Source organism: Formica exsecta, unplaced genomic scaffold (genome assembly GCF_003651465.1).
Source record: "Formica exsecta isolate Colony F162 unplaced genomic scaffold, ASM365146v1 scaffold436, whole genome shotgun sequence".
In the NCBI taxonomy this organism is placed as follows: Eukaryota; Metazoa; Arthropoda; class Insecta; order Hymenoptera; family Formicidae; genus Formica; species Formica exsecta.
Window position 1 is genome coordinate 216,435 of NW_021851597.1, and position 8,458 is coordinate 224,892.

An 8,458-nucleotide genomic window follows, 5' to 3' on the forward strand; every position below is an offset into this window, starting at 1 on the left:
CTCTTCCGGAAAATCTTTCTCGCCGAGGCGTGCAATCTAGTTTCTGTCAGTATGAGTAAACGAGTAGATTCAGTTTTTTTTTTTTTAAGCACGTATCGGGAATAATATTATGAAAAACATAAAAATGGTTGGAAATATGTAATAATTATTTGAACAATTATATTTTGTTTAAACGTAGATAAAACAATATATTTTTTTATCGTGATTTTTGCAGGATTATATAACGGCGTACATAATTTACAATAGCTGCATAAATACAATACTTATCCGGATTGTTTCATTCCACAAATGTTACTCTGCGGAAACAAAGCTATTTACTTTAATAGGATTTAAAGTTGGATATATCCTTACGTACACTTATCGAATCGCGGAACGTGTGTATGCTTTAATCCGTCAAAGTACGCAGAGAATTTATATTTATATTTTATTTACGATATTGCTCAAACACTATTATTAACGGTAATGATTCCATTAACGCTTAAGTGGAAAAGTAGGTAAGATCGTAAAAACCTGATCGCGCCAAAAAAAGTCATTGTATATATCAACAATGTAATTTTAAATCTATAAAAAATTCATGATAATACTCTTTTACTAGACCGTGCACTAGGATAAAAATGAACATATAAACACAAATATGAAAACTAAAAATTGAATTTAAATTCGCGTGTTATGTCGCATAATGCATTATTTATTTCGTACGTAAATATCACGATTTGCACCGAATTAAGATTTTTGTAATCAAGCTTATTAATTTTAACGCCCCAGGTGAATAACCTCTTGTAACTTCGTGTTATTCCTAGTATGTATAGTCGCGCTTTTGCTACATCGATAAACGTTTAAACGTAAGGAAATCGATTTTATATTATACCGCGCGCACCATTTGATGACATTAGAACAACGCAAACATTCAAAGAGCGTAAGGGCCGTGGCATACAAAAAAACTTAAGACGTAAGAATTTCATCCATACGAAATTTTCAGCGTTTCAGTATGGCTGTCTTACTTCGACTGTGATTGATCAATTCGCTTACTGCTTAAATAGAGAATAACTAAAAAAGAGGATAACAGGAAAGATACTTGTAGAAATCGTCATTTCTGTCCACTCGCAAATTTCTGCACTCTACGATTTAAGGATGTATGTATACATGTGTCATATATCAAAACATTGACAAAAGCATGAAAATTTCGTAGACTTCTACTATTTCTTCTATGTATCTGTGTAAAACCTAAACAGAATTCTCTTAATGGTTTGGAAATTATCTAAGTTTAAAGTTAATATTGATTTTTATGGAAAAAACGCGTATTGTAGCACTTGATGACAAATTTGACAAGGAAAAAACGTTGCCGACGAAATAAAAATTTTCACATATATTAACAAAACTCTAATAAATATTTGTGCAAAACTTGATTTAGATTCACTTACTCGTTTAAAAATTATTTACTTGAAATTATAGAAAAATATTCTCTCTCTCTTTCCCCTCTCTCTCTCCCTCTCTCTCTCTGTAAATTACATATTTTTTTTTGTTTCGTGCAGTTGATTTTAGGAAGTATTCACGATCAAAAATTTTTGTCATAAATTAGGAAAAATATTAATTACACACAGAGAAAAAGGTTTCTTTAAATTTTAATATATCTATTTGTTTGACTTATATTTGTTTCGTTACAAAAACATAATTTTATATGAAATATTTTGTTGAATAAAAATTTAATAGTTTCGTTGCATTAAACCATATTATTTGACAGAAAAATAACTATTATTTGGAATAGTATAGTTTATTCGCTTTTCGCTATGCGGCGCGCTATATCTCACTATACTCATATTCAAGTTTCTGTCATAAGCGTATATGAATAAGCCTGCAAAATGCGGCTAATAACATTTAACAACTGTTTCTATCAGTTTCACTTCTGATAAGATCTCCATAGAGGAGAATTCTCAGATAATGAACTGATTTTTGGAAAGTCGGACAGATAAATGTCCGATATTCACTTATTCGGACAGAAATTCCGAATAAGTAAAGTTAAGTTTTTCTACGTACTATGATTCTAAGATACTTCAAAGATTTGATTAAAAAGATGCAGTAACATGCAATTTAACTTTATCTTAACTTGTTCTAAGATTTATTTAAATCGTTAAAAGGAACATAATGAATCTTTTGAATAAAAGAAGAATATTGTTTGAAAGAATAATATAATTTTTTAAGTTGAAGAAAAAGTGAAATTGATTCAAGAAATATTTTATTTAAAGTAAATAAATATGTTATTTGAAAATCAAACAATCATATTTGTTACTTCAACACTCAAAAAAGTGGTATTGCAACCACAGCAAAAATTTTCTGGGTGCGCAAAATTAACTGAGGTACATAAATGATTAGCAAATACTGTGATATCGCATATGTTTCGCATTTAATCAATCTAAGTGACAGAGACAGAATTTATATCTGAACTGTTTGTGAAATTTAGAAAGAATGTTTTTCTGTGGCGCCTATCCATGTTAAGGCCAATCATACTTGTTATAAAGTTTGGCTGTGGTACACAGAAAAAATTAGCGGCAAGAAACAAATGAATATATAATCCTCACGTCTAACATATTTGTATAACGCGCTCAATCTATCTAGCTCTTTTAAACAATTTTTCTCAATTTTTCGATGCTGCAGTTATAATTGGCAGTTATATTTCTCACAAAGATCGTTCTAGCTGTAGTATCGAAACTCATATTTATCCAATGCAGTGATTAACATTTGGCAATGGGACCTAAATTTTCTAGAAGATATTATTAGAATATTGCTGCTATAAATTCTATATGTAACAGACAATATTCTAACAGATACAAAAAATAGCGATAAATTTTTGTTGTGACACCTAGAAATCTACCTATATCAGCAAGACATTTTTTTGAGTGAAACATTAGTATGGTTGGACCATTCCAAGCGTTATATTTCTTTGGTTTCAACAAAATTTATTAAATTCAAAAGACCTCTCTGTGCAACTATTTTCTTTTACGAAGATCATATTATTAAAAACCATATTATTTTGTGATATTTTAATTCTTTTTATAATCTGGATTTATTTATTTGATTTTTCAAACAGTATAAACGTAAGAATGTTTTTTTTTTTTTATTATTTTGACAGTTTTTTGCTACTATTGTACAGCCAAAACATCCTTAACGTTACGATCGATCGATCGATCGATCCTTATCTTTCTCGCGCTTGACAAGATCGGCCATTGCATCCCGGAATGCAGGACAACATTGCATCGCCTGCATCCCGGTCTCGGTCCTGCGAATGCATTAACACAGCGTTTCACGAGTAAACGCGCGTCGACGTACCTGTTATATACCTCCGTGTGTACACGAGAGCGTATTAATGTCGCGGCGAGAGTATATGCGACGGGCAGCTGATTAGAGCGGCACGCTCGTGTCAACATACGAAACGAACGGAACGCCTCGCCGTGCCGTGGCAACGTCGCGCGTGCGGACGGACGACTTTAGTAGCCGGCCGGACACGAATGCAACGCACGCTCTCGTCCGGCTCGGTGGAACGTCCGAGAGAACGACCTTCTCACCGCACCGGTTCGCATCGTGTCGTGGAACTTTGCTTACCGTGCTGTGCTGTGCGAACATTTCTACTTCGTCCCTTGTGCGCGCGCGCGCCGCGTTTCTTCGTGTTTAACACAAATCTTACGCGAATAATTGAGATTTAGCTTGATCCCGATCTGCGAAGAGAGAGAGAGAGAGAAATGTATCCTTTCTTTTATATTTAATTATTTATTTATTTATTTATTTTGAAATGTCATCATGATTTTTTAAATATCTTATGTATGCTTCATACTTGATTACAACCTAAAATTAAAAATTAGAATTCGTAGATAATTTTATTAGAGATGTGTTTTATATTATTTTCACAAGATCTTTTGCGTTTTCGTCATAGACAGTCATAAGCCACATTCTTTGGTTATGAATAAATTTGAATACACTTTGCATAAGAAACAACAGAAGGCAGAGAGTTATAAATATTTATAACTAATGAAAAAAAAAACAGGGTTACGTACAAATATTTTTTTTGTATATACAAAGATGGCCCAAAATGTATGACTTTTTAAGCAGAAAATTGATAATCAGAGATATTGCTTTACGAGATATTCTTTTAAAACGCCAATGAGATGTTCCAATTATTGTAGAAAAAACCTGGTATATAAATCTTTCATTTTTTTTTTATATATTTTCTGGCATATGTTTTTTTTTAATAATAGCTATTTATTGATTACTATTCATTGAATACTGAATGGCGAATTATTTGTTGAAAAAAGGTGAACTTGCCTAACTATTGCATCTAGTTCTTGAATTCGTGAATACGTATTAATGATTTCTATATTTCAAGTGCCTTCACTACATTAATTCTATAATCTTTTTCACGCATTTCTTTAATAAATTTATAGCTAAATAAGTACAAAAGGAATACATATATTTCCATTGATAATCTTTATTCTATCTTTTTGTATCCACAATTTTTATGGATAATAGAGTATATGTTTCATAGTCATGTTTGGAGAGAGAAAGAGGAGATTTAGACTTATCCGAATAAAATGCAAAGAAATGTGAAGAGCGATATAATTTATATAGGGTGTCCCAGAATTAGACCGACAAACTTCAGGTGGTTAAGGATACCAAAACAAGCCAATTTTGTGGATAAATCCGTGTCCGCAAATGAGCCATTTTGATATTAGAAAATCAAAGACTAACAAGGGCAAAAATCTTTTAAAAAAACTTGTTTCAAAATTTGATTAATGTGGTTAAATAGAAGTATTTTTGCCATAAAACTTTTGTATAAAACATTTTTTGATATCTCGAATGATTTTCGAGATATATCGAGAAAAGCAAAAAGCCGCTAGATACCCTGTATATATGATAAAATGAAGAAACTTCGTTACGCCGAAGTCTGCGTAACGCGTAAGAGCGCGTTATCACATCGCGTTACCTCGAGTAACATAAGCCCCGTGACTTGCAAAAAAAACAAAAAAAAAAAAACAGAATAGTTTCCCACAAAGAAAGCTTTCAAATAACTTTTTTGACGTGAGTACTCCCACTTTAGAAAAAATAAGCCGTGTCAAGTCCTTTTTCACACATGCGAATAATTAATTCTAATTGGGTTCGTGTGTCGTTCTCTCTCTTATAATAAGATAGAATCTTGAGAGTGGCAAATGAAATAATAACACAAATTCATTATTGTATCAACAAGCCGTGTCGCAATTCACAGCTCCAATTGCACTTGTACAATTATTACTTCTAGCGATTTTTTTCTGTTCTATTCATAGGTATTTATTCGCATATTTAGATTTTCACAAATACTGTGATAAAGACAGTTCAGGATACGTAATCATATGTGTTGTACGATTAATGGACTTTATGCTATATTAGACATTCTACACTACACTGTAACATATTTCGATTATGTTGCCATAATGAATTATCGTGCGCATATTTCTTGCGAAAGAAACATTGTGACATACCTGTAGTAAAAGCCAGGGCTTGCGGAATTAAACCCATACATTCTTGCATGCGATGTAATCGGACAAATGGGAGAAAGGATTTAATCATATTGAGGATAGTACACAATGATAGTATATGTTTTTATACAACGGCATATCAACGTCAATCAAAGTATATTTGCTCGATTTTTTGTGGACAGAGTTTTATTGCGCAAACTAAGTCATGATTTTTTTTATATACCCACTTATCTAAAATAATCTCTGTAATATTTACAAAATCATAAGTGTTAGATGTATATGCGTGTATATATTCTATTCTTATACCTATATACAATATACAATAATCGTTTGAAAACTTTTCTTTGCAGTAGATGCTATAAATATTATTTACATTCATGAAAGATAAATGGATTCATGCCGTATAGATGTGACTTGCGGAAAAAAACCGTTTATTAAAAAATGCATGTCATACCGCGGTTTATTTTCGCTAAAAATAGCTCAAAGATCCTGCATACTGAATAATCGATAATTTGTGATCTTCTTCTAAAGTGATGTCTCATTTAGTAATACAAGACTTCTGTTAATCTCAATCTGACAAAACATCACATCGTATAAGCACAATATGTGACTATCTCGGAGAGTAATGTGCGTCAGCTGATTCAGTTCAGCCGGATGAATGAACGAGGAGTTTGCCAACTGTGATAGCTCTCATCAATCATGTCTTGGTATCTTCGCTCGAAAAAAAAAAAAAAGAAAAAAAATAGACGCTACGTACGAATTCTTTGTGCTCTCGCGAGGACGATCGTACCGAGAATTTCTTTCGACAATATATATATATATATAATATATATATATATATATATATATATATATATATATATATATATATATATATATATATATATATATATATATATATATATATATATATATATATATATATATATATATATATATATATATATATATATATATATATATATATATATATATATATATATATATATATATATATATATATATATATATATATCGCGAGAATTCGATCTATACTCTGAGTGCCCTCGCGGGTATTTTCTTCCACGAAGCAGCTTCCCCGATCGGGCGCGAAGGTTTTATTCAATTAATTCGCGTCACACCGCGGAACACGCGATCCGACCGCGACGAACACGTCCTAGGGGGTTTCGGCTCGCAGTTGGCACACGTGCGCAGGTGGAGTGTGGTTTTTGCCGGGCAGTGGTGGCGGCGGCGGCGACGACGACGACGATGGCGACGACGACGATGTTGGCGATGGTGGTGGTAGCAGCGGCGGCGGTGGTTTTTTGCGCCAACCGCGAGCTCTCTAGTGGCTTTTTCCCTTCTTTTCTTTGGTACCCGCCCGTGATACGAGAGGGAGAGAGAGAGGAAGGCGTTGGGAGAAGCGAGGAACATGACATCCCATAAGCGTGTGTTTGAGAAAGAGAGCGTAACGGCGTCGTCGCGAAAAAGAAAGATAAAGATGAAGGGAACTAGAAAGAGAGAGAGAGAGAGAGAGAGAGAGAAAAAGAGCAAGAGCAATCGGATCGTGGTTCGTTCCTTCCAGCTGGCCTGGCACGGCGAAGAGGTCTCGTCGCGCTGCTGCTCGTTCGGTCAATGTCTTCTCTTTCTTCCTCGCTCTTTCCTTTGCCATCCCTCTCGCTCTATCTCCCTTATCCTCGTCCCCTCCTATCGTCGTCTCCTCGCGGCTCTTTCTCTCGCTTCTTCTCCTCGCTCCCCGTTCTCTTTCATCGCTACCCCCCACCAGCAGCGCTCCCGTGCTGCATCGCGCACACACGAGACACGGGTGTCTGCGAAATCCCTCTGTCATCTTGCGAACGCCCGTCCGCGGCGAGATTATCCCGCGCCGATCGCGAAAAATCAGTCCATCGTGTCATCATCGTCGTCGTCGTCCTCATCGTCCTCATCGTCGTCGTCGTCGTCGTCGTCGGTGGAGAGTCGCATGGCGAGATCCGGTATCGCGAATCAACGATAACGTTTTATTCGTCTCGTTCGCTCGCGGAAAGAAAGAGAAGGCGGCAGCGCGTTCGGAAATGTGCACTGGTGTCGCGGTTTGAAGGCTCGCTCCGACGGAGAGAAGGAGGCCTTCTCTCTCGTCTCGCCCGACCACGTCCGACCTTTTTTCACCGGCGGTCGCGCGCAACAGCGTGTGAAAGTTCCGCGATCCGTTTCGCCGCGGACTCTCGACTCTACGCATCATCGACGATCTTCCCAACATCGTCGTCATCGTCGTTGTCGTTGTCGTTGTCGTTGTCGTTGTTGTTCTTTACCTCTTGTTGCTTTAATCGAGCTATTTTCGCGGCGAGATTCCTCTCTCGCACGGTGTTTATACGGTGTTGTTCCGAGTGCGTTCAGCAGTGAGACAGTGCGAAAACTCGATGATCGTGCGATTCGAGAGCATGGCTCTTGGCGACGTCGGTATCGTCACCGTACATTGCTAGAGCAGCGGGTATCGCGCGGGCGCGAAGAATGAAACACGACACCGCGGATTCGCGAGCGGGATACGACTAGCGACTTTCGGGAATTCGATAGCGGCGTCGTTTCGCATTTGTCGCGAACGCAGGTGGGCATCTCATGTATATTCGTGCACCGATTTAATTAGAATTTGATAATGTCAGATTAATGCTCATCATACTTGGTATATTTCATTACTGACAAAAACGACGGCGAGATTCGTGGATAATTTTTTTTTTTTTTTTTTTTTATATTTTTGTTATTTTTTTATATATGTACGAATATTAAGAATAATATGTAAATAAAAGATTTCTCTCATATTAAAGGTAAAATTAAAATTTATGGTAACAATTGTGTTACTGTTACAAATGTATTTTTAATATTTTCTAGGTGATTGAAAAGGAATATAATATATATCAAATTAATTTAGAAAAATTATATTCATATCTATAAGATTTTGAATTTGTCATATAGATATATATATA

The 8,458-nt window shown here is 35.4% G+C and overlaps 1 protein-coding gene across 5 annotated transcripts in view; it reads left to right on the forward strand.

The window, feature by feature from the left end:
• The window catches only part of LOC115240484 (autism susceptibility gene 2 protein-like), a 48,762-nt gene that overhangs the window by 33,168 nt on the left and 7,136 nt on the right, over positions 1-8,458 (forward strand). The gene's annotated exons all lie outside the window — the stretch shown is intronic.